General features: G+C 48.7%; 1 protein-coding gene across 5 annotated transcripts in view; it reads right to left on the reverse strand.

Annotated features, from left to right (window-relative positions):
• The window catches only part of SGMS1 (sphingomyelin synthase 1), a 173,799-nt gene that overhangs the window by 45,093 nt on the left and 102,116 nt on the right, over positions 1-26,590 (reverse strand). For 3 of the 5 annotated variants that reach the window (XM_031956970.1, XM_031956971.1, XM_031956969.1), the window contains one exon: positions 21,852-21,935. The gene's annotated coding sequence lies outside the window, so the exon portion shown is untranslated. Of the gene's footprint in view, positions 1-4,912; positions 4,991-21,851; positions 21,936-22,462; positions 23,207-26,590 lie in introns of those variants that run through there. The other 2 variants (XM_031956973.1, XM_031956972.1) reach the window with 2 other exon arrangements.

The raw sequence follows: 26,590 nt of genomic DNA on the forward strand, positions 1-26,590 counted from the left end.
AGGCAGCAGCCGGAGCTGCCGCTGGAGGACGGCTTCCCTTCCATGGAGCCCAGATACCCCGCTCGGGGGCAGCCGGACGGCGCTGCGGACGGAGCACGGCCCGAAGGCAGGAGGGTCCGGGTTCTAGACCAGCCCCTGCTTCCTGGCTGTGTGACCCCGGGCGTGTCCCTTTGAACCCAAGTGCCTCCAAAAAAGGAGGGGGGGGGCACATCACACTGAGCCCCCTTCACCAAGCCCCCTCCATCCATTCTAGAAGAAGCGCTAACGCTAAGAAAGGCCCCGGCTTTTTCGGACTTCCAGAAAGGGTGGCACTCTCCCCCCGGAGGCCCCTCCTGGAGCCCAAAGGAGGAAGGAAGGCAGCGGGCAGGAAAGCTCGGGGAGTGGGGGGGCTGCCCCGGGCCCAGCCGAGCGCCAGCCCCGCCCCCTTCCCTCCCCGAGGCCCCGCCCCCTGCTGCACTCGGCCTCGGGAACCTTACACCGGTGAGGGGGACCTGGAGAGGTTCCTAAGGGCCCACAGCGCATGAGCCTGGCTCCCGCCCTGGCGCTGCCAGCCGCCGACGCCGAGATCTAGGGAGGAGTCGCCCGCTCCCCGGTCTGGCTCCTCTCCGCTTTCAAGGCTGGACCCGAAGCCGGGCCGCGGGTGCCCTCCGTGGCGACCTGGGCAGGACACGGGGCCTCGGTTTCTCCACCTGCAAAGTAAGGGGGCGGGGCCAGAAGGAGCCCCTCCTCCCCCTCCTTGCGTTGTCTGCAGTGACTTTGGGTGCTTGGACGCAGGGGCGCGTACGCGCACATGCCAACAGAACATTGAGCCCCCCCCCCCCCAGAAGCCCTGGGCCGGGGGCACTTCACGGCCCCAGGACCCCGGGACAGGCAGGCAAGAAATGCTTCCGGGCCTACGGAACAACGGAGGCGCATCCTGCAGGAGCCGCAACGGGAGAGAATCCTCTCCCGCCTGACGGGGACCTGCCGGCCTGAGGCCCGATGCCACAGGCCGGACGGTTATCGCCATCTGCGCAGCACCTGCCGTCCCACTGAATCCACCACCAAGGTAGGAGCCGTTTTTGTCCCCATTTTACAGATGAGAAAACTGAGGAAGAGATCGATGACCTGTCCAGGGTCACAGAGCTAGGGAGTGAAAGGGCCACCTTACAAGCCTCTGCCCACGTGGCCAACTTCATACCAGCTTCCTGGTGGAGACGACTGGGGAGAAGGGGCCGGGCGCAGCGGAAAGGCCGAGGGCCCGCCGACTGTTCCGAGAAGCCCTTTCGCTTCTGCTCACGAGAGGAAGTGGCCGAGCTGTGCCTCCTCTCAGTAAGGCACGGCTCCCCGGCGTGGCGCCCAGAGGTCCCTCCTCCCGAGCACTCTGGTGGATGAGCCCAGGAGACGAGGCTTTCCCCAAACACCCCCTCAGCAGGGTCCACGGTGGACGCCCACGTGGCTAAATTCAATGTAGGGCAGTGTCCCCGAGGAAGAGGGACATCAGAACACGCTGGCTCTCTTCAGGAAGGAAATCTCCATCTGCTGCTTATCTCGCTCCGTCACAGACTCAAAATGAACCAGAACCCTTAGTCCTGCCAGTGCCCCAGCTTCCTACGTGCTGACTTCTGGTTCAAATCAAACAGATGTCTGTTAAGACCTACTGTGTGCCTTCCTTGAAGTCAAACAGACATCTGTTAAGACCTACTGAGTGCCTTCCAGTTCAAATGAAACAGGCATCTGTTAAGACCTACTGTGTGCCATCCAGTTCAAATCAAACAGGCATCTGTTAAGACCTACTGTGTGCCATCCAGTTCAAGTCAAACAGCATCTGCTAAGACCTGAGTTCCTTCCAGTCCAAATGAAACAGGCATCTGTTAAGACCTACTGAGTGCCATCCAGTTCAAATGAAATGCATCTGTTAAGACCTACTGTGTGCCATCCAGTTCAAGTCAAACAGCATCTGCTAAGACCTGAGTTCCTTCCAGTCCAAATGAAACAGGCATCTGTTAAGACCTACTGAGTGCCATCCAGTTCAAATGAAATGCATCTGTTAAGACCTACTGTGTGCCATCCAGTTCAAATCAAAAAGCATTTGTTAAGACCTACTGTGTGCCTTCATTGAAGTCAAACAGGCCTCTGTTAAGACCTCCTCTGTTAAGACCTACTCTGTGCAGAGCTCCGTGCTCGCCAAGGGATATGGTTACAAAGGCAAATATAAAACAGCCCCTTCAATCGGTTCGTCAGTGCTTCTCTGTGCTAGGCCCAAAGGGGATACAAAAAGAGGCAAAGAACAGCCTGGGCTTCAAGGCGCTTACAGTCCAGTGGGGAAGACAACATTCAAACAGTGTATACAGACGAGTACATACAGAGTGAGCTGTATTCAGGATAAATAGGAAAAAATTAAGAGAGAAGGTGTGACTGAAAAAAAAGCAGATAGAAAGGACACGGGGACAGCCAGAAAAAACCCCAGGGCCAGGATGTCACCAGAGCTAAAGTAGAAGCTCAGGCCCTGCAGAAAACCAGCAGTTCCTGCTTTCAATGGAGGGAGGTAACTCAGGGTGAGCTCCAACTGGAGACAGGTGTGATCTATATGCACAGGTGGACAGAATATAAATGTGGGTGATATGGAACTTTAAAAATGGAACCTATCCGGAAGTAAAAAACTGAGCACCAGGAGGGATGGACAGAAAAACCTTCCCTTTAAAAGTCCAGCTAGATTTCCATTTTCAAAACACCCAAGAGAATTGCAGTCCCCTGGGTTTTCTCTTGGTTTCTTCCCCTTGAGGTTTTGAATCTTTCTAGAAGGAAACACTCTGTTTATGTACGAAAGGGTGACTAAAAAAACTAAAAGGTGGCTGGTACCTTAAGGGATTAGCCACTAAGAAACGAGGAAGCAAGGTGTGTTCCTTCCTTCTTGAGAAATATGACCTGGAAGGGACCTAAATCTCTTCTCCTCGGATCTCAGATTGCTTGTCCGGGGCCAAACCTCCAGAGACAAATCAAACTCAAGTGGCCGTGTGATCTGCCGCCTCGCAGGGTATTCTCAGCAGAGATCATGGGGTGCTTTGTCATTTCCTTCTCCAGCTCAAGTGACAGATGAGGAAACTGAGGCAAAAGAGGTGAAGTGACTTGTTCTGAGGGATCAGATCTGAGCTGAGGAAGATGAGTCTCAGAGCCTCCAGGCCTTTACCCCATGCAGGGCCCCCAGAACAAGCCCTAAGCCTGTCTAAGACCCAGAAGCTTGTGAACCTTTCTGACAGCAGCATAAAAATCAGTTATGAGGGAGGCAGGAACGCGGGCTCAGGGGTGAAGGAGATAGAACCCTCGGGTCTACAACTCATCTGGAACAGCTCTGGCGTCTGGCACCGATCCATGACAGAAATCAAGAAAAGCTTGCTAAGAGCCCAGCCACCCTAGGGCCTCAATCCTCTCAGCACCGGATCTCCACTATCTCCAAGGAATATCAGCCCCCTTAGTTTTCCAGAGAACAGATAAGATCCCGTAGCCCTGGGTCCCTTCAGCTGCTCAGGCTCAGGAATAATGGAGCAGAAGACAGGTTCTGTGATTCAGGTTTGGTTCCCCCCCCCCACCCACCCAGCCGTGTCCGGCTCTTCTGACTCCATCTGGGGTTTTCTTGGCAAAAATAGTGGATAGTTTGCCATTTCCTTCTCCAGCTCGTTTTACAGATGAGGAAACTGAGGCAAACGGGGGGAAGTGCCTTGCTCAGGGTCTCACAACTAGAAAGCATCTGATGCCAGAGTTGACTCCAGAGCCAGGACTGTGTCACCCAGCTGCCAGCAGGCCGGCACTGACATGTAATTGGGAGAGTCCGGGTCAGAGAAGAACTGCCAGGGACCCGAGCTCCCAGAGCCAGGGAAATCGCCAGGGAAACTGATCAGCTTTCATTTTCTTTCTTTCCTTCCTTCCTTCCCCTTCCATTCCACCCTCTTTCTTCCTTCCCCTTCCCTTCCTTCCCCTTCTCCCTTCTTTCCACGCTCTGCCTGCAAACCCAAGCCGAGGGCCTGGCAGGGCATTTCTCCTGGGCCCAGAGCTGCCGGGCCAGAACCCCCCCCCCACTTCAGGCTTAGGGTTTTCTCTCCTTCCCGTCTCGGTTCAGAATGGCACCGTGGGGGTCCCTCCCCCTCCTCCCCTCCCCTGCCCGGCTGTATGTCCGCAGAGTGCATCAGACCGAGCTCCCGGGAAGCCGGGAACGTCCGGGGGTCCCGGGGGTCTCCGGCGCTGCGCAAAGCCCCTGGCCCTCCCGGGCCCCCGCCAAACGGCCCCGCGGGGCTCCCGTTGAAAGCCGCCCCACGGAGAAGCGCATGACTCGGAGTTCACCGGGTGAAACCGAAGTTTGAAAACATTCCCAACAGGTGGCTGGAGGCAGCCGGTTTGTTGACAGCCCGAGCCGCCCGGCCCAGGTCCGGGGGAAGCCTCGGGGCGGGCCCACAGTCCCCTCCTCTCCCCTCCCCCGTTTTCCAGAGGAGGAAACTGAGGCCCCACAGGGCCAGATGTGAGGAGCGTTTCCACAGCCTGCGCTTGTAAGGAGATCACGGGAAAGGAGGCGGAGGCAGCGGGAAGGATCCGTTCGGGGCTAATCGCAGCAAAGCGCCCTTGGGGCCGGGGGCCCTTCTCCTCCGCCCCGGCTCCCCAGGACCGGCCACCAGAGCCCCGCCCGAGGGGGCGTCGGGGGCGGGGAGGCGGGCTCCCAGCCTGGGGGCCTCCCCCTCCCGGCCCGCCCCTCCCGCGCTGGAATCCGGGGCCGATCCGCTCTCCCGCCCCGGGGAGCCGGAGGGGGCGGGCGGGGCTTCCAGCAGCGCTCGCCTTCCCCCTCTCCCGCCTCCCCGCCCCGCAGTCGGGCGGCACCGCTCCCAGCGCCCCGACCCCGAGAGGCTCGGGGTCCCCCCGCGCCCTCCCCGCGCTGCGCCTCTACCTTCTGCCATCCCCCGGGTGGGGCGGCCGCCTGGGCTCCGGTGCTCTCCGCAGCCGCCGGCGGGCAGCAGCGGCCCGGACCCCCGCGCAGCCCGGGACGGGGGCTCTCCGCCCGCTTTCAGGCCGGTTTCCGAAGTCGGGAGAAGCGCGGCCGGGCCGGGCTCCCTCCCTCCGCGCCCCAAGTCCAAGGCCAAAGTTCCCGGGGCCGCCGCCTCCGCGCCCGCCGGCTCCGGAGCTCGCCGCCCGGCCCGCAAGGAGGGCCCCGGGAGCCCGGGCTCGGACCCGGGGGGAGCACGGAGCGGCGCGCACGCGGGGCGTCTCGGCCGCTCCCCGCAGGGCCGTCCGGGCAGTCGGGGCTCTGTGTACAAGTGACGTCGCGGGCCCGAGAGGAGGGAGAAGCCGCTGGGAAATCCAGTCCGGCTGGAGCAGGAGCCCCGTGGGGGGCGGGCCTCCCTCCTCCCTCCCCCTCCTCCTCCTCCCGTTAGCCTCCAGCCGGCCAGGCCCGAGTCCGGCCTCCAGGGGCGGCGGCGGCCCCGGGCTGAGGGTGTGTCCGGGAGGCCGAGCTTTCGGAATGCGAGGGTGGGGCCCGGGCGGCCGAGCAGCGAGTCAGGCCCGGCTTCCGCGGCCCGGCGGTCTCCCTCGGGGAAGGCAGGACTTTCGGTTCCGGCCCCACTCTCGCTTCTTCCCCCCGGGACGGCCGCCGCTCCTCCGGCAGGGAACGCGGGCTCCGCGGACGCTCCCCCCGTCCCTGGGCTGGTCCAGACAGCGCTCCCCGCGGCTAAAATCCCACCTTCTACGGGAGGGCCGCGGGCCGAGGGCTTGGCTTCCCCGCAGCACCGGCGGTCTCTGCCCCAGCCCTTCCTTCCCAGCGCGGCCCGGGAATTCTCTGGGCGTCGCTCCTGCCTAAAGTAATCTCTGCCCGTTTTCTCCCTTCTTTTCTCTTTCTCTGTGCGTGGTGTCTCTGTCTCTGGCTCCTTCAAAACTCACCTCCTCCAGGAAGCCCTCCTACACTCTCCCTTCCCCAGGCCAGTGATTTCCCTCTAGGCGTCTCCCCCACAGAACCTGAACGCTGCCTCCTCGTACAGACTGGTCTCCCCCAGACTCAGCCCGGGCAGGCCCACAGTCGGGGCTTGGGGATGACTCTTCTCTCCCGTCCCTCATCTCCTCTCCCTCGGGGACCTATCTCCTGCCCCTCTCCCGTCCTTCCCCCTTTCTCCCAGGACGAGGCAGCCTTACTCCTTACCCAGGTTAGCCCCTCTACCTGCTCAAGCGCCCCCCCCCCCCATCTCAGCTCCTCCAGGAGATTGTCTTCTCTAGCATCCTTCACTTTGTACCTTTTTATTTAGTTTTAATGGATGGGAAGGAAACAGAAGCATTTCTAAAACAGCAGAATATGAACAAATGATCGCACACGAAACTGCGCACACGAAACTGTCGGTTGTGTGCCATTTGTTATTCCTTCTGCACAGAATAAGGTTATCATGTGAATTTCCCTTTTTTCCTGTTTTCTCCCCACATGGTTACCATCGCGTGTGTGTGTGTAAAATCATTCCCTACATACTGCAATTCTTTCTCCCCAGTTAATAAATGGAATCTCATTTATTTCCCTCCCTCCCGCTGCCGTCCCTGTCCCCCCCATGCTCACTTGATCTTTGCCTCCCCACTATCATACTTTATCTCTTTTGCCTTTTGTGGTTAAACTCCTGGAAAACCTGTGTCCACCAGGTATCAATTTCTTCTCTCACTCCTTTCTTAACCCCTTATCATCCTACTTCCAGTCTCCTCATTCCACTGCAGCTGTTCCTGCAAATTTCCTGGGGTTCTTAATCGCCAAATCTGCTGCCCTTTCTCATCCCTGACTGGCTGCAGCTTGCCACCGGGGATCAGCGGCTTCTCCCTGGGTTTTCAGGCCAACCCGCTCTCTCCTGGTTCTTCCGCTCCCTTCTGACGGCTCCTTCTCAGGCTCCGGTGCTGGATCCTCCTCTAGCTCGCTAGATCTGGAACAGAAATCCCTCCGAGCTCTGTCTTCTGTCTCCTGTCTCTCTACTGCTTCCCTGGTGATCTCCTCAGCTCCCATGGATTTCATCTCAAAGCTCCCCAGGCTGGCTTAACCCATCTGCTGACCTCCAATCAAATCTCCAACTGCTTTTGAGCCATCGTGAATCAGACATCTCAAACTCACCGTAACATTAAGGTTTCCTCCTTCCTCCTCCCCTCCCTTTCATTGGAGAAGCCAGCTCAGTCCCTCGAGCTCCCCATTCTCTTTCACACACCCCAGATCCAATATGGTGTCAAGGCCCGCCACCGTTGCAACGATGAAGCGCCCTTCTCTTGTGTGACACAGCCCCTGCCCTGGTGCAGACCCTCCTCATCTCATGTCACTGCCCAGGTCCTCCTCTCTCCAAACCATCCTCCATTCAGTCATCTACATAAAGTGATGTTCCTAAAACATCATGGCACCCACCGAACCCCCTCTCAATAAACGAGTGACTCCATGATACCCAGGAGCAAAACCCAAATAGACTTTCTCATTGAAAGCCCTGTCTCCTCTACCTTTGTAGTCTTCAGATATTTTATCTCTTCAATCTCTTCAATCCATTGGCCCTCCTGGCCATTCCTCCAACCAGACATTTTCTCTCTCCACTTCAGGCATTTTCTTTGACTGTCTTTCAGATCCAGAACGTTTGTCCTCCCCATCGCTGCCTCCTGGCTTCCTTGAAGGCCCATCTAAAACTCCCATCCTCTCCAGGAAGTCTTTTCTAACCCCTCTTAATTCTAGTGCCTTCCCTCCTTAAATTATTTTCTATTCACCCTGTATGCAATTTGTTTTAATATGTGTTTGCGTGTGGTTTTCCCATTAAATTGTGAACTTTATGAAAATAAGGGCTGTCTTTTGTCTCTTTTCTACATCCCTAGTACTTGGCACAGTGCCTACCTAGCACATAGTAGGTGCTTAATAAATATTAACTGACCAACAATTGGACAGGTACCTTCCTGTCTCGGAGTCTCAGAGGGAGACTTTTGTACTAGCAAAATGAGGGAGATAAACTAAGGTCTTCTCTAACTCTGAAATCCTACAGATCCAGAACCGGAGAACCTAACTACTCAACTATAATAAATGAGAACATCTTCGTGAATTGGAGGCGGGAGAGTTCAGAAGAAAGAGCCCTGGGTTCAAATTCACTAAAGAAATCCCCAAGAAAGCTCAGAGGAGAGGTGCTAACTCATCGATGGGGTAGGCGGGTTGGGGATGGATTTGTCATGTCAAGGTACTAAGAAAAGGGGGTGGGATGCCCCGTCTGCCAACAAACTAGAGACAAGGGTTCCCCTAAATGTGGTCTATGAATTGAAGCTGTAATTCATAAGAGATATACTTTTCTAGTTGGATGAGACCTTGGATAATGCATCATTTTAAGATCCAGCCCATTCAATTTACATCAATTAGCATTTATAAAGTGTCACCTGGGTGCCAGGCAGGGGCTGGGGACAGAAACACATATCAAAACTGTTCCTGTTCTCAAGATGCTTCCATTTTGGAGAAGAGGGAAGAACAGGATGCACAGAAACATGAACACAAAACAAGCTGAGGACGGTTGCATGAGGACAGCGAGGGCCCCCACCCCCTATTGAAAGTGAAGAATTGATGCCATTGGAATCTGCTCTAAACTGAACTTTTCCTTCCACAACAGTTAAGTCAACCAAAAATATGAGCAATTTGGGGAAAACCAAGAGTTTATTTCTTTGGGTCATTATGACCTAAAATCACTGTTCCGGAAGAAAGAGATTTAAAGGAATCGAGGAACTGGCAAATCATTGACTATTACAGATGAAAAACACCGGCCTTGAAAATGGGCCAAAAATGGGATTTACTGCCAGGAGGCACTAACTTCAGAAATGGCCCATCAGTTCCCACGCGGAAGACTAGAAAGCTCAAATGGAGAGAGGAAAGGCCCCTTAGGCTTGACTTTGGGATCCAAGCACAGAGCTGGGAAGCCCACCGAGACCTCTGACTGCTCACAGGATCTAGAATGGGCAGGAAGTGACTTTAACGATCCTCAAATCCAAACCCCTCCTCACTTCAAGATTAAGAAACTGAGGCCCAGAGAGAGAAGTGACTTTACCCGTATCACACAAGGATCTGAACTGAGGCAACGCTCTTCCCATTGTACAGCCCAGCTACCATTCTATCATCAATTTTTTGTTAAGGATTTTTTTTTCCCCTATTTTTTCTTCAGCTCATTATAGGAGGCAAATGGAAAATAAAGTTTTCTTCAGCGAAAACCATGTCGGAACAGTCTAGTTCCAGGGAGATGAAATTTGTCAGAGAATCATCAGCTGCAGGGACTTCAGAAGCCATCTAGCTCAACTGCTCCATTTTATGGAAGAGGAACTAAGGCTCACAAGTCTGGACCCAAGTCTACCTGCACCTAGGACTCTGGTCGCCATGCTGTACCATTTCTTCTTCTTCTCCAAAGGCAATCATTCTAAAAAAATCCACACAGAATAAATACTACCTGGAAAATCACATCCTTCCATCTCTACTTAGTTGCTTGAGAATTCCCTTAATGACTCGGTGATAAAGTGTCTTTAACCTGGTGTTCGGGGCTCTCTGCACAACTTGTATCTCTAGATGTGTTTTCCAATATGTCCCTCCTTTCAAAACTCTCCCTTTAGCCAAGATGATCTGTTCCTAATTCCTCAAATTCACTCCCCATCCTCCCACATCTGTCACTCCCTTCAATGCAAATTTTAAGCACCTATTATTTAATATGAGGCAGCAGGCTACCTATCTGAAATGTAACAGGACACACTGTACTTTGACTCTACTGCGGTGATATCATTCTGATCCTCTTTGAAACGCAGGAGACAAATTATGCATCCTTCTCATCCAGCAGTGTCACTCCTGGGCCTGCATCCCAGAGATCATAAAAAAGGGAAAGGACCCACAGGTGCAACAATGTTTGTGGCGGTCCTCTTTGTAGTGGCAAGGAACTGGAGACTGAGTGGGTGTCCCTCAGTTGGGGAATGGCTGAATAAGTTTATGAATGTTATGGGATATTGTTGTTTTATAAGAAATGATCAGTGGGATGATTTCAGAGAGGGCTGGAGAGACTCACAGGAGCTGATGCTGAGGGAAAGGAGCAGAACCAGGAGATAACATTATACACAGCAACAACAAGACTGTTAAGATGAACGGTTCTGATGGACGTGACTTTCTTCAACATTGAGATGATTCAGGCCAGTTCCAATGATTGTGTGATGGAGAGAGCCGTATGCCCCCCAAGGCAGGACTGTGGGAACTGATTGGGGATCGTAGCAAAACATTCTCACCCTTTCTGTTGTTGTTTGCTTGCATTTCGTTTTCTTACTCATTTTCCTTTTTGACCTGATTTCACTTATGTAGGAAGATAATTGTATAAATGTTTACATATATTGGATTTAACATATATTTTAATATGTATAACATATATTAGCTTGCTTGCCATCTAGGGGAGGCAGTGAGGGGAAGGAGGAGAAAGTTGTATCCCAAGGCTATGCAAGGGTCAATGTTGAAAAATTATCCGTGCATATGTTTTGAAAATAAAAAGCAGCCAATCAAGCAGGTGACCAGCCTGGAGAGAACCTACTCCCTTCTCCTCTCCTGGGAAAGTCCCGCCCTTCCTTCTCCAGCCCACATGACCTCACCAGGCCTTGCTGTGGCATTTGCGGTCCCGGGTACGGCACCAGAGGACCCAGCTTCTCCCTGACTCTGGTCCTTCCTCGCAGCGTGACTTTGGACAAGAATCCCCGACGCTACATGACACAAAGAGTTGAAGCAGGTGATTGCTCCGGCTTTTGCTCCTATGTCTATCCCATGTTATCTGCCAGCCTTTATTTTTTATGCGCGGGCCATCTGCCCAAAGGGAAACCCCTCTGGGTTGGGGCTCTCTGCTCAGACCTTTTCATATCTAGGAGGGAACCAGGTAAAGTAGAAAATAATCAGTGTTGATCATAACAACAGCAGCAACAACGAAGAATGACAAAAGGAACAGACCGCTGATGTCCACTGTTCCCTAGAGGGGTTTTCCACCCAGTCAGAACTGCTACAATAGCAAAGATCTAGCGTGGACTCCCAAGGCCCTTCTGTGAGCATCACCTCCATGAACTCAAGCAAAAACATGGCGGGACCGAAGGGCCAAGAGCTGTGGCTTTTTGTGGAAAGGAAGGGTCTAGGGATGGGGTGGTCACCATGGCGACTCAAGACCAGATCCTGGCCGTCAGGAACCAAAAAATCTTTAAGGATGGGGCAGCTAGGTGGTGCAGTGGATAGAACACTAGCCCTAAGTCAGGAGGACCTGAGTTCAAATCCGGCCTCGGGCACTTAACACTTCCAGGCTTTGTGACCCTGGGCAAGTCACTTAACCTCAATTGCCTCAGGGGGAAAAAAAAAAAGCTATTATGTCACTAGCCCTGCTCCAACATCACCTCCATCTCAACTCTATAGAACATATATATAATAAATCAAGAATTAATATACTAATGATTAATTATTAATGATAATTAAAATATTATGGTTGTGATCATCCTATAAGAAGGATACTAACGAAATTCCCATTGAAAGGAGGAGTTCCCTTCACCTCAGAAAAGGGAGTGCCCAAGGTCACGAAACAGCTGGTGTGAATGTCACAATTCTGTCCAAAGGGAGAAAAGCTAAGTTTTTGTTCCAACTTTTGACCCATTAAGAATAAATAGGTATCCTAGGGGGTCAAGCCAGATCGCCGTTTGTTATCTTTCATAGGACACATCAAAACACTTCATCCCGCCGAGGAGAAAGGACGTCCTACTTCCAAAAGAAGAGATGGAACTGACAAAAGGACTTTGGGAAATTATCGGCTTGGTTCCTGAGCTTTTTTTTAAGGCAGACTCTTAAGACTGACAACACTGAGATGGCTCGAGCAACATACAGGTGGGTCTGGGCCCGGCTTAGGTGGGAGAACGCTCACAAATCCAAGACCCACAGCTGGAGCATCAGAGTGGAGAACAGAGGACGAAGGGAAGTTACAAAGAGAGAAGGTGGAAGAGCCAGAGGAGAAAGAAGCTGAAAAGTTCTTTAAAAAATAACTAAACCCACTTTAATCAGAACTGGCAGTCGCCTGGTCCAGTTTCCCCATCCCACAGATGGGGTAGATGAGGATCAGAAAGGTAATTAAGTAAGGAGCCACGGGTCATACAGGTACCAAGTGGCCAAGTCAAGACGTAAGCCTGAGCCATCTCCCTCCAGACTGTTCCCCAGGACACCAATTTTGTTTATTCTGCTTAGCAATAATCAGAGGAGAGTTAACCCGTTAGCCTCTCAACCCCCGCTGAACACGGTGTGGACTCTTCGGCATCTGCTTATTAGCTACTATGCCCTGTTTGCCCTTAATAAAGCCAATTTTGGGATCTTAACCGCCGAGCGATGCCAATTTCCAGGCTCGGGCAACGATCTGTAGCTAGAATTGTGGGGGAGCTCCTTCTCCCTACGGCCAGCATCAGGCCACTGGTCGCGTCTGTAGCTTTCCACAAGACTGGCATAAACTCCGCTCACAACCTAAACAACAAGAGCCCTACCCGGAGCATTTCCTGATCTCCGAGGTTGGGGTGCAAGATAAATGAAACGGCCTGACCTGTCCTTGCTGTGTGCACTGCTTCCTTTTCCAAATGTCCAGTAATCATCCCTTTAATGATACATTTTAGATGTGGAAATATGTTTAGAAGAATTGCACACGTATAACCTATATTGGATTACTTGCTGTCTGGGAGAGGGGAGAGATGAAGGGAAGGAGGAAGAAAAATATAGAACACAGGGTTTTGTAAAAGGGAATGTTGAAAACTATCTTTGTGTGTATTTAGAAAAATAAAAGGCTAATATTTTATTTTTATTTTTTATTTATTTGTTTATTTGCCATGCATAGGGGCTATGATATACTCCACAACTTTTTCTTTTTTTTTTTTTTTTTTAATTAAAGCTTTTTATTTTCAAATTATATACATGGATAGTTTTCAATATTCACCCTTACAAAATCTTGTGTTCTAAATTTTTCCCTGCCTTCCCCCACCCCTTCCCTAGACAGCAAGTAATCCAGTATGTGGAATACTATATATATTTCCACAAATATCTTGCTGCACAAGAAAAATCAAAAGGGGAAAAAACGAGAAAGAAAACAAAATGCAAGCAAACAACACAAAGAGTGAGAATGTTATGTTGTGATCCACACTCAGTCCCCATAATCCTCTCTCTGGGGGCAGACGGCTCTCGCCATCACAAGATCATCAGAACTGGCCTGAATCATCTCATTGTTGACCAGAGCCATGCCCATCAGATCTGATCATCACATAAAGTTGCTGTTGCTGTGTACAGTGATCTTCTGGTTCTGTTTCTTCATTCAGCATCTGTCAGTCTCTCCAGGTCTTTCTGAAATCCTCCTGTTATTCGTTTCTTACAGAACCATAATATTCCATAATATTCATATTTATTCAGCCATTCCCCAACTGATGGGCACCCACTCAGTTTCTAGTTTCTGGCCACTACAAACAGGGCTGCCACAAACATTTTGGCATATTTGGGTCCCTTTTCCCTTTTTTATGATCTCTTTGGGATATAAGCCCAGTAGAATCACTGCTGGGCCAAAGGGTATGCACAGTTTGATAACTTTTTGGGCATAATTACAGATTGCTCTCCAGAATGGCTGGATCTGGTTCACAACTCCACCAACAATGTATTAGTGTCCCTGTTTTCCCACATCTCCTCCAGCATTCCTCATTATCTTTTCCTGTCATCCTAGCCAATCTGAGAGGTGTGCAGTGGTATCAGAGTTGTCTTAATTTGCATTTTTCTGATCAGTGATTTAGTGCACCTTTCCATATGACTAGAAATGGTTTTAATTTCTTCATCTGAAAACTGTTTGTCCATATCCTTTGACCATTTATCAGTTGGAGAATGGCTTGAATTCTTAATAAATTTGAGTCAATTCTCTATATATTTTTAAACTGAGGCCTTTATCAGAGCCTTTGAAGGTAAAAATTTTCCCCTGTTTATTGCTTCTCTTCTAATCTTGTCTGCATTGGTTTTGTTTGTACAAAACCTTTTTAACTTAGTTTAATTAAAATTACAAATTACCCATTTTACATTCAATAATGAATTCTACTTCTTCTTTGGCCACAAATTCCTTCCCTTTCCACAGATCTGAGAGGTAAACTATCCTTTGTTCTAATTTGTTTATAATATCACCCTTTGTCTAAATCATGATCCCATTTCGACTTTATCTTGGCAGAGTGGTAGGTGTGGATGGAGCCCTAATTTCTTCCATGCTAGTTTCCAATTATTTCAGCAGTTTTTGTCAAATAATGAGTTCTTATCCCAGAAGCTTTGTGTTTGTCAAAACTAGATTACTAGTCACTGACTATTCTGTCCTGTGATTCTATCCTGTTCCATTGATCGACTCCTCTATTTCTTAGTCAATATCAAATGGTTTTGATGATTGCTGAAAAGCTAATTTAAAAAAAAAAAAAGGAAAATGTTAATAATGCAATTAATTAAACTTAAACATAGTAGTACATTTTAGGGTATGAGCAAGCACCAACGGCAAGCTCACATTCCCATATATTTGCAGATGGAGCCCCGATAGCAGCACCTACTCCAGGATGTACAGAGAGATTGGAGAAGGGAAAAGGGGAACAGGGAAGGCTGTCCTATCCCTAACCCTAAGGGGAGTTACAGTGGAGAGCCAGGAAACTAACCCAGGCTTCTAAGCCTCCGGAATCTCTGAATCCTTGATGTCCTTTTACACTAAGGACTTTCACATAACCAGAGCCTGGCACTTCAGGAAACACAGATCCCCTGCCCTCCCCCCAAAACAGGCTTCAGATTATTGAGCAATAAGTAGGACTGAATCAGACATAATGTGATTTCCTCTTGATGGGATTTCTTCAGATAAAGGAACATTTAAATCACCCTCGGTTGTTATGGAACAGTTGGTGCTGTGAGAAGGGGTCACTGCTTGAGGACTCCAGTTCAAAGCTGACCCCTGCCCCTTGCTACCTGTGTGGACAAACCAGTTCCCCTCACTAGCTTCAGTGTCTATATCTGTAAGAAAAGGGAATTGGACTAGACCAGATCCAGATGGATGGTCCTACGCTCCCATCATCCTCTACTTTAGGTCTCCATAGGGACATCTTGTAGTTAATATTTTGCAGGTTCCATAGGGAACACCCCAGGGCCCCTAATCTTACAGATGGAGGGAATCGAGGCCCAAGGAAACAATTTTCTCAGTGATCATTCTAAAGGAATAGAACCGTGGGAGATGGACTGGAACCAGAACTGAACTGGAGCCTCATGGGAGCACAACGATCCTTCCAACAACCTCACTAAAACCAGACGCTGAGAGCACTTTACTCTGTTTTCTCTTTCTATGGACAGATGCCATCGAACGTTCAGAGACCGCTTGGTCCCATCAGCCCGATCAACGAGGACATCGAGATGGAAGATGTAATTAGACCAGTCAGCAAGGATCCTCAAATCCACCGTAAGAACAAAGCAAACTTGGAGTTCAGAAAACAGAGATTCAAATCCTGACTGTGTCACTCCAGCTGTATGGCCTTCCCACACATCCCACCACCACCACCCAACTTTGGCCATTTTCCGGCACTGGTCTGAGTTCAGCAGAGACTTTGAAAAGATCCCATTGAAGACGGAAGGTTAGAAACAACTGGGGACTCGGACTAAAGAGATTAGGGATACTGGTCCCCCGTGACGAGCATCCATTCACCGCTCACCCAGGACTTTTTTAAGACAAGAGATCCCTGGGGTCATTCCTCATTATTTTTTTTTTTTTTTTTTTGAATTAACAAAAATATTTTTTCTCTCCACTGGGAAAAAAATAGAAAAGCAAATCCCTCATAACAAATGTGTCAAATCAAACAAATTTTCTACATTAGCCATAACCAACAAATACACACGCTGTCCAGCAAACCCATCAACTCTTTTTTCCCTCTGAGGCAACTGGGGCTGAATGACTTGCCCAGGGTCACACAGGTAGGAAATGTTAAGTGTCTGAAAGCCAGATTTGACCTCCTGACTTCAGGGCTGGTGCTCTATCCACTGGGCCACCCAGCTGCCCCGACCTGTCTTGTTCCCACGTGGGCAGCCACCTCCTCTCGGCCCTCAGGAATCGAGCCCCTTGTCCTGGAGAGGAGGAAGCCAAAGTCTAGGGAGGCTTTCGTGGCCTGCCCCACATGATCCATCCAGGAAAGAGCGGAACAGACCTTGGGGCTTTCTGACCTTTCCGAGGTGGGTCAGACCTCCCTGAGGGAGTTAGGCCCCAGCAAGGAGAGCCCTGGAGCAGCAGCCACCTTTACAAGAGTCTCTCCTCAGGCCCAGCAGCTGGCAGCTGCCCTTCCCCATCTTACTTCTGACCTCTCTTTATTCCTCTATGTTCCCATTATCTTTAGAAGGGAAGCCTTTGAGGTCAGGGCCCGCCCACTGCTGCCTTTCCTCCCCGGGGCCCAGAACACAGAACAACAACTGAAGAAAGGTTGCATTGGATTGTCCTGAGCGGGGGCCGGTGGGACGGAGTCCTGCAGAAAAGCCGGGTCATTCCCCGCCGTGATCCAGATGGGGCACCCTCATCCTGTGGGAGACTGAGTCACTTGGGTCATACGAAGGGTGCAATTCCAAGTCTGGAGAGCTCCTGCTCACAAGCCAGTCCTCCCCGGGACCGTATTTGTGAAGCTGCGCCCTCCCAGGGCCGTCTCGGACTCCCAGGGAGGCAGCCGGGGTCGTACCAGAAAGCCCATCAGTGAAGGCCGAGCAGGAGGACGCGCCAATGTCCAGGCCGGGATGCCGGCCAGCTCCTGTGGAATTCTGGGTCGGATAGTTAAGCTAATGCTTCATTACCCGCGCTAATAGGGCGCCTGCCCCTCAGATCAGGCTGGTGATGATCTCAGGGGCTGCAGACGGCGGGGTCCCAGCCTCAGAAAGAGCCTGAGTGGCGTCCAGAGACACATAAGCACAGGGAACAGGATGCACTAAATTGGGACAGGGGAAGACACATCATCAGTCACGCTGCCGGGGAGGGGATCCACTCGGGGAGCACCTCGCCCCACACCCAGGAGTCCATTCCGGCCAAACCTGGCTTCATTAGCACTGCAAAATTAGGCAAGAGCTTAAAACGTGTGAGGGGACCCTGGCGCCCCTGGGAGCCAAGAAAAGGCCCCGGCTAACCTTGTACAAACCACCTTCTGGATTACTGGAACAGGATGTGGGAAGGACAACAGGCCCTGAGCCTGGGACAGACTCCGGGATCACCTGGAAACTGAGCCCCAGCGAGAAGAAGCAGGCTCAGCAACAGGAGATTTGGAGCTGCAACTGATTTTTCTCCTTCGCTCCTTTCCCCACTGGTCTGTGGGCCCATTCTTCTCCTGGGAGATCAAGGCCCAGAAATAAGGCACCTGTCCAAGATCACACAAGTAACGTAAGGGTTTCAGAAAGGCTCGCACCCTTTTCACTCGCCCCCGCTCTATTTCTCCGGGGAGTTTCCATCGATTCTTAATTTCCCAGCACTCTTTGCCATTGGTTATTGAAATAAGAGCAACAATAATCAAAGACCAGATTCAAGAATTGGAAATACTTTTTGAGGTCGCGGGGGAAGAGACTTACAGCTCTTTAAAATGAGGCACGGACGGCCAGGAACCCAGAAGGGACTTGACACAAACGAATTCCATTTCTTAATTCCCAATGGGCTCTAACAATTGTGGTTCTCTGAGCCGAACGATGTGGGTGAGTGCTCCGGGCAACATGATCCCAACCACCTCCGGCCCCTCATCCGGTGCCCAGCGGTCCCACGGCTGCCTCCTTCTGGGGGGCAGATTCTCAAAGCCACTCTCCTTCCCTTTACCGGAAACATCAAGCTTCTCCCTTGCATTCTGTGTAAAAGGCCCCTGTCACCTTTCTCTGCTCACTTATTTTTCCCCCAATAAAAATGCTTCTTTGACTCCTGCCCACTGCTTTTGACCCAGCAGGTGTTTAATAGATGCTTAATAAAATTCTGAGCTATCAGAAAAAGCATTTGATAAAATCCAACATCCATTCCTATTAAAAACACTTGAGAGTATAGGAATAAATGGACTTTTCCTTAAAATAATCAGCAGCATCTATTTAAAACCATCAGTAAGCATCATATGTAATGGAGACAAACTGCAACCATTCCCAATAAGATCTGGAGTGAAACAAGGTTGCCCACTATCACCGTTACTATTTAATATTGTATTAGAAACGCTAGCTATAGCAATAAGAGCTGAGAAAGAGATTAAAGGAATAAGAATAGGCAATGAGGAAGCCAAATTATCACTCTTTGCCGATGACATGATGGTATACTTAGAGAACCCCAGAGATTCTGCTAAAAAGTTATTAGAAATAATCCACAACTTTAGCAAAATTGCTGGTTGTAAAATAAACCCACATAAGTCATCAGCATTCTTATATATCACTAACAAAATCCAACAGTCAGAGTTACAAAGAGAAATTCCATTTAAAGTAACTACTGATAATATAAAATATTTAGGAATCTATCTGCCAAGGGAAAATCAGAAACTTTATGAGCAAAATTACAGACCACTTTTCACACAAATTAAGTCTGATCTAACCAATTGGAAAAATATTAAATGCTCTTGGATAGGGCGAGCAAATATAATAAAGATGACAATATTACCTAAACTAATCTATTTATTTAGCGCTATACCAATCAGACTCCCAAAAAACTATTTTAATGACCTAGAAAAAATAACAACAAAGTTCATATGGAAAAACAAAAGGTCAAGAATTTCAAGGGAATTAATGAAAAAAAAATCAAATGATGGTGGCTTAGCTGTACCAGATCTAAAATTATATTATAGAGCAGCAGTTACCAAAACTATTTGGTATTGGCTAAGGAATAGATTAGTTGATCAGTGGAATAGATTAGGTTCAAGGGATAAAACAGTCAACAAATATAGCAACCTAGTCTTTGACAAACCCAAAGATCCCAGCTTTTGGGATAAGAACTTACTGTTTGATAAAAATTGCTGGGAAAATTGGAAACTAATATGGCAGAAACTAGGCATTGATCCATACTTAACGCCGTACACCAAGATAAGGTCAAAATGGGTTCATGACCTAGGCATAAAGAATGAAATTATTAATAAATTAGAGGAACATAGGATAGTTTACCTCTCAGACCTGTGGAAGGGGAAGGTCTTTATGACCAAAGCAGAACTAGAGATCATTACTGATCACAAAATAGAAAATTTCGATTATACCAAACTGAAAAGTTTTTGTACAAACAAAACTAATGCAGACAAGATTAGAAGGGAAGCAATAAACTGGGAAAATATTTTTACAGTCAAAGGTTCTGATAAAGGCCTCATTTCCAAAATATATAGAGAATTAACTCTAATTTATAAAAAATCAAGCCATTCTCCAATTGAAAAATGGTCAAAGGATATGAACAGACAATTCTCAGATGAAGAAATTGAAACTATTTCTAGTCATATGAAAAGATGCTCCAAGTCATTATTAATCAGAGAAATGCAAATTAAGACAACTCTAAGATACCACTACACACCTGTCAGATTGGCTAAGATGACAGGAAAAAATAATGATGATTGTTGGAGGGGATGTGGGAAAACTGGGACATTGATTCATTGTTGGTGGAGTTGTGAACGAATCCAACCATTTTGGAGAGTAGTTTGGAACTATGCTCAAAAAGTTATCAAACTGTGCATACCCTTTGATCCAGCAGTGTTACTACTGGGATTATATCCCAAAGAGATTATAAAGAAGGGAAAGGGACCTGTATGTGCACGAATGTTTGTGGCAGCCCTTTTTGTAGTGGCTAGAAACTGGAAACTGAATGGATGTCCATCAGTTGGAGAATGGCTGAATAAATTGTGGTATATGAAAATTATGGAATATTACTGTTCTGTAAGAAATGACCAACAGGATGATTTCAGAAAGGCCTGGAGAGACTTACACGAACTGATGCTGAGTGAAATGAGCAGGACCAGGAGATCATTATATACTTCAACAACAATACTATATGATGACCAGTTCTGATGGACCTGGCCATCCTCAGCAACGAGATCAACCAAATCATTTCTAATGGAGCAGTAATGAACTGAACTAGCTATACCCAGAAAAAGAACTCTGGGAGATGACTAAAAACCATTACATTGAATTCCCAATCCCTATATTTATGCACACCTGCATTTTTGATTTCCTTCACAAGCTAATTGTACAATAATTCAGAGTCTGATTCTTTTTGTACAGCAAAATAATGTTTTGGTCATGTATACTTATTGTGTATCTAAGTTATATTTTAATATATTTAACATCTACTGGTCATCCTGCCATTTAGGGGAGGGGGTGGGGGGGTAAGAGGTGAAAAATTGGAACAAGAGGTTTGGCAATTGTTAATGCTGTAAAGTTACCCATGTATATATCCTGTAAATAAAAGGCTATTAAATAAAAAAAAAATTAAAAAAAAAAGAAAAAAAAAAAGAAAAAAAAAGAAAAAAAAAAAAGAAAAAAAAAAAAGAAAATTCTGAGCTATCACGGATGGGTCTCGGGGGGAGAAGGTAGGAAGGAAGGAAATACGCATTTATGAATCACCTATTCTATGCCAGGAATCTTATTCAGCAAATAATATCTCATTGGATCCTCACAACAACCTTGTAAGATAAATCCCATTAGAATCCCATTTTACAGTGAAGGAAACTGAGGCACCTGAAGGTTAAGTGACTCAGTATATGTTTACGAGCTGGATTTGAACTCTGGCCTTCCTGACTGGGCACCAAACACTCCAGCTACTGTGCGACCTGCCTGAGAGAGAGAATGGGGAAATGCAGCCAATTTAAAAACTTATTTTTAAAAAAGCAACTAATACATTTAATTGAATACTTGACAGCGGTTAACTCTCGTGGAAGCTGAAGTGGCACGGTCGATGCATCCGAGGACCATGGGCCGTCTCTTTTGCCAAACATAATGAGGACCCAGAAAAATCCCCCCGATTGTGTAATCGTATCATGTGACTTTGTTCTGGAAGGGATATTCAAGGCCACATTGTCAACAGTCTCATTTTGGGAACTGAAACCAAGAGGATGAGGGAGCTGCCCCAAGGTCTAAATATACAAGGAAATAGGTTCAAACCCAGGTCCGGGAATTCCAGAGCCTCCTTTCCTCAGTGACACTGACCCTGATGCACCAAACCACCACAGGCCCTGCTAAGATGGGGGGAAGTGGGATACACCTTAGAACAATCGGCATCCTGGCCAAATAGCGTGGACCCCGCAGCTAGATGGCCCAGACCTGGGCTTGGGGTCACCTTTGAGTCCAGGACCTACGAACCGGGTGTCCCTAAGCAAGTCACGTAACTACCCCGAGCATCAGTTGGCCCATCCACAAAATGGGGACAAGGGCAGCCGAGCTCACCAGGATAAAATAAGACAATGCATGTAGAGAACTCTGCAAGCTTAAAGCCCTGGTGAAGAAGGAGAGCCACAGAAGGAGCCGGGGGGCCGGGGAAGGTAAGTATAAGCCATGGTCCCAGCCTTCACGGAGACATATGGGAGCTCTCCTCTCACTAGGTCCTCTAGGCCCCCCACAACTGAGAATCGGGGATTTTCGCTGTGGCCTCTGAAGGTGGAAGAGACCAGCAGACGCTTTATGAGACCGAGCAGCCCCCAGAGGCTCCTTCCAGGTAACACTTCCACTGGGCATCTGGACCAGATGAGCAGCCCCCCAGGAAGGCACAAGGCCGGCAGGAAGAGCCCACACAGACACGGATCCAAGGCGCTGTTAGGCTGCTTCCCAGCCCTGTCCCTGGCACACGCGGACGAGCTCTGGCCACAGTTGACCTCGGCTCGGAGAAAGGCGGAAGAACACTCACTACTGGCCGTCCATTCGGTCACCGTCATCTTGGCTCCCCTCGGGCTACCGGGTCCTCTCACATGGCTCCGGGCGCCGGCTCCGCCTGCGGGAGAGAGAGGCCGCTCAGTGACTGTCCAGGACCCGCCCTGCGTCCCCTGCCATCACCCACACCCCGGGGCCCAGGGCCGGAGCGGAAGGCTCTTGGCAGGTGGACCATGAGAAACCCCTCATAAGGGCCCACCCTCCCCCATCCCCACTCGTTCTTGCAGGCAGCAGGAGCCGGTCCAAAAAGCTTCCCGGAATCCCAAGGGAGGGAGCCACGAGGGACCCCTCAGCAGACTGGCCGGAATGGCCGCATGATGTACCGTTTCCCATCCCGTGTCCGCACAAGCCGTTCCCGGGGCTGCTTTTTCCCCCTCCCCCGCGCCTCCCGGAACCCCGGGCCGCCTCCTGGAACCCCGGGCCACCTCTCAGAACCCCGGGCCGCCTCTGTCCCCACAGCACCTCCCATCTGAGGGTCCCTCTTAACCCCACACTGGCCACCGGCGGCGTCAGCCTCCCCCACATAAACTCGGCACCTCGTTAAAGGGGCTTCTCTGTGTACATAATATCTCCCCTAGCGAAACATACGCTCCTGGGTAAATATTGCTTCATTTGTGCCTTGATGCCGAAAACAATGTCTGGCACACGGAAGGGTTCACCAAATGCTTATCAACTGATTCACCAAACAGCATCCAGCTGCAAGCAGGCTGTTCTTGTTGTGGCTTTAAAAAGAGACAAGGAACATCAAGAACCTTTAAGCAGTGACATACCTAGCTTAGAACTGAGAACCAAAGGGCAAAAGCGCCTCAGTTTCCCTATCTATAAAATGGGGATAACGATGGCAGGAAGAGGATTGTTGTGATAATCAACTAGCTGAAAAACTAACCAGGAGTCAGTAGCCAGAGCGCTTGCTTTAGGGGAAGGAAGAAGGAGGGCGGCTCCATTTTTTTAGACAAGGACGTAATTGTGCAACGGTCACTGAAGTTGAACTTGGAGATCTTCCAGGAATCTCCCAAGGAGACAATCTCATAATATTCGATTCCTAATCTATTCCGGAATGGGAGCTTCCCGAGACCAGTGACGATTTCATTTGTATCTCTGGACATTCAAGGGAATACAGTAGGTGCTTAATAAATGATTTCTGATTAACTCAGTATCGGGTACCTACTTGTACTAGGTGATGAAGACACAGAAGCAAACTTAAACATTCTGTTTCAAGGAGCTTATATCCTAGAAAAGCACGGTGATTGGTTGATTATTAAGTTGGTGATTGGTTGATTATTAAGTGTCAAGGACGGCCCCTGTGGACCCAGTTAATACGCCTCTAATGGCAATCAGAGGCAATGTCTTCCCTCCAGAGGACCCTTCAGTGTGAGCAAGAGAAGGACTTCCAAAGGAGAGGAGGAAGGAGGAAGAACCTAGAGAGGCTGCAGTCTGAGCCCTCCTCAAGGGGAGAGAATGCGTTTCCTGGAAGGGAGTTGCATTAAGACTGCGAGAATAAAAGCATTTCCTTGGAGAAGAAACAGTCAGCCTCCAGTAACCAGTGGCACTGTGAGCCGGAGGGAGAAGGGAAGTGACTCTTCAAACATACAATCCCGTCTGGACTCTGGAGAGCACAACACGTCTCACCAAAGCCGGCCTTTCTCGGGCACATCTCCGCATCCTGGATGGCCTGTTGCTTCTGGAGCAAATTGCCGGGCGACCTCCCCAGCGTCCACGGTTCCCCCGGGAGAACAGCCTCTGCACGGGACGGCCGGCCCACCTCCATCTCCTTCCCAGGGGCCTTTGGGAGCCCTGGAACCCCTGGAGCAGTCACAAGCACTTTCCTGATCATCCCATGTTTCAAAATCCATTAAAGAAAAGGTGACAGAGGCTCTTAAAAATGTGTGGGGAAAAGTCACCGGAGAAAGAGGTAGTGGGGTCAGAGAAAACTGCTAGAGTCACAGAGTTCAAACTCCAGCCGTCACTGCCTGTGAGCAAGACATTGGGCAACTTGCTTAAGCCAAGTCTCGGTTTCCTCAACTGTAAATGAAGAGGTTGGACAAGACGGCCTGAGTTCTAAATCTATGCTCCTGCAGTTGTGCCATCTGCCCAATGGGCGCCGCTTGTTTTAGATTTAGAGATCTGGGTACTCTCTGGCCTTAGGGAAGTGAGTCACTGGCTGATTTTCCTTTAGCTTTCTCACCACATAAAATTCTAGGGTGAGCCTACACAACCTCTAATGTACTTTCCAAGAGAAAATTCCCCTGGCTCTAATTCACTGACGTATATTTTCAGAAGTCAAGATATAATCCACACAATTAAGATATTAGCGAATAATCAGAGGTGGAGGATGCTAAGTGGTGCAGTAGAGACAAGCTCAAGTCTGGAGTCAAAAAGACCCAAGTTCAAATCCATCCTCAGATATGGTACCCTTGTGACCCTGGGCAGGTCACTTAACACTGTTTACCTCAGTTTCCTCATCTGTAAAATGAGCTGGAGAAGAAAATGGCCAAAGGCTCCAGTATATTTGCCAAGGAAACCCCAAATGGTGTCATGAAGAGCTGGACACGACTGGCCAACAACAAATCATCAAAGTCTCATTTGCGAAGTCTTTAGGATTCAAATGGGAACCTGTCAATGAATGAAGTTAGACGGGCCTCTTCAAGCAAAGGGAAGCACCTTAAGGGCAAGAACTATTTCATTTTTTTTCTTTGTATCCTCTGGGGACGAACAATACCTCACACACAGTAGGCACTTGATGCCTGCTGAATTATGTTCTTCAACGTAAATAATCTCAGGCTTTGGAAGGTAGGAAGAGCAATGGAGAACAGTTAAAGAGAGGCACATTTCTGCTTCAGAAAAGGAAAAACTTACTCAAAATTAGAGTTGTTCCCATAGAACAGGATTCATTCCACAAGCATCTATCAGTGGCCACTCTATGGCTCACAAGGAACCAGACAGAGGGGAGAGCGATGGGAAAAAATTCAACACCCTCAAGTTTATAATCTATTGGAAAGAAGCAAGTGGAGCTCAGAACAGTAAACAACAGTCATTTCTAGGCACTATTAGTTTAAGGGAGGGGAGAGGTTCCCTGCCATCACAGGTCACTGTGAAGCTAGATGATCACTTGCTATGGACGCTGCCATTGGGGATTTCTGTCCAAAAATGGCCTAGTATAGTCCGTCAGTCGGGTATAGTTCTTGGTCTCTGGGTTCTTGTTCAGTTCTAAGATTCCAGGATTTCATGATGCTCTATTAGGTCTCTGATTTACAGATGTGTCACAATCATGTGCTGCTCTGTCCCAACTAGCTCGGAGACAATCTCCTGAGTCATGGGATTATTTGTTTGCTGTTGTGGCAGTAACAGGTCTTGCTGATTCCACTGCCAGCTCTCTGTTGTGCAACCTCGCCGCTTATATAAACAGTTTCCGCATACTCAGACCTTCTCGGTCCCCATCAGGTTGAGAAACAGTCCCCGAGAGCCGAGAGGGAAGAACATCCGGAGATGACATTTTCATCTCATCCAGTGATTCCCATTCAGTGTTCTCACTTTCCTTGGGAGTTCCCAATGATGCTCTAAGGGGTGCAAGCTGAAATTTGAACGGGGAGTTTGAAGCAATAAATAATTGTCCAACGATCGATCTTTTTGCTCAGTGGCCACAAGCCCGTGTGTTTGAAACATGATACGTCTGTTTCTGCAGCAATTCAAAACGAAAACCGATTCGAAGCATATCGTATTCTTGCAGCTTCTCAACTCAACCTCTGATTGTTTCCAAACTGTCCAACATAAAACTGATTCCCAGAGGAGAGTCAAATGCCCAAGAGTACCTTCATCTGTCTGAATACAGCATCAGAGGAGCTCCTTCTTTCCGTTCTGCAATCATAGCTCATCAGCCGTGTAATCCCATCACCAAGATGTTGGAAACATTTGCATCTTAACAGCGCCATGGATGGCAGGTTTGCTTAAAGCCAGGACCAGTGGGTTTGCACATTACAGACCATCCCGAAACCATCCCGGAACATCTTTGACACACATGGAAAAACCCTCTCAGACACCCTTCAGCAGCAGACTTTTACTGGTCTCTCAATGCAGCATTAAGATTATTTTCTAATTGAAACCTATCTTCTACCTACTCTACTGTCCTCCAGCTGCTAGATTTTCAAGTGAGTTCATTGGCAATACCACTCGGTTATTCAATAGAATTTCTAGGAAAGTATGGACAAAACACCCATGTCTGAACAGAAGAACGTTACCCGTGAAGAGATTCTTTCTTGACGATTTTAAACATCATTTTAAATGAAGCAACAAATTCAATTTAACTTTAAGGACACTTAACACAGCATCTGTCATTAGTCAGCAATAAATAGTTTAGATATCATAACTGGCCATTCGTTTATTTTTTTGATTGGCTGAGTGGCTAAAATTGTAAAAAATACATCTCCAATACTCAGCAAGAAAGCTTATAAAATTACCCAACGATTTTCCACCACATATTTGTGTGAGCGTGCATTTTCAATTCTCATTTTAAATCAAAATACATCATCTTGATGCAAAACCAGATTTAAGATCGTGTTTGCCTGGTGTGGCGCTAAATACTACACATCTTTGTACAAATAAAAAAAGTCTAACATCAAAAGTCGATCTATGGATAACTGTATCATGCTAAACATTTTCCACGTTGCAACTTTTCACTGAAAATATTGTTTCTATTCAATACATTTATAAAACAAAGAA

The sequence above is a fragment of the Sarcophilus harrisii genome, chromosome 2 (assembly GCF_902635505.1).
Source record: "Sarcophilus harrisii chromosome 2, mSarHar1.11, whole genome shotgun sequence".
NCBI classification, from domain to species: Eukaryota; Metazoa; Chordata; class Mammalia; order Dasyuromorphia; family Dasyuridae; genus Sarcophilus; species Sarcophilus harrisii.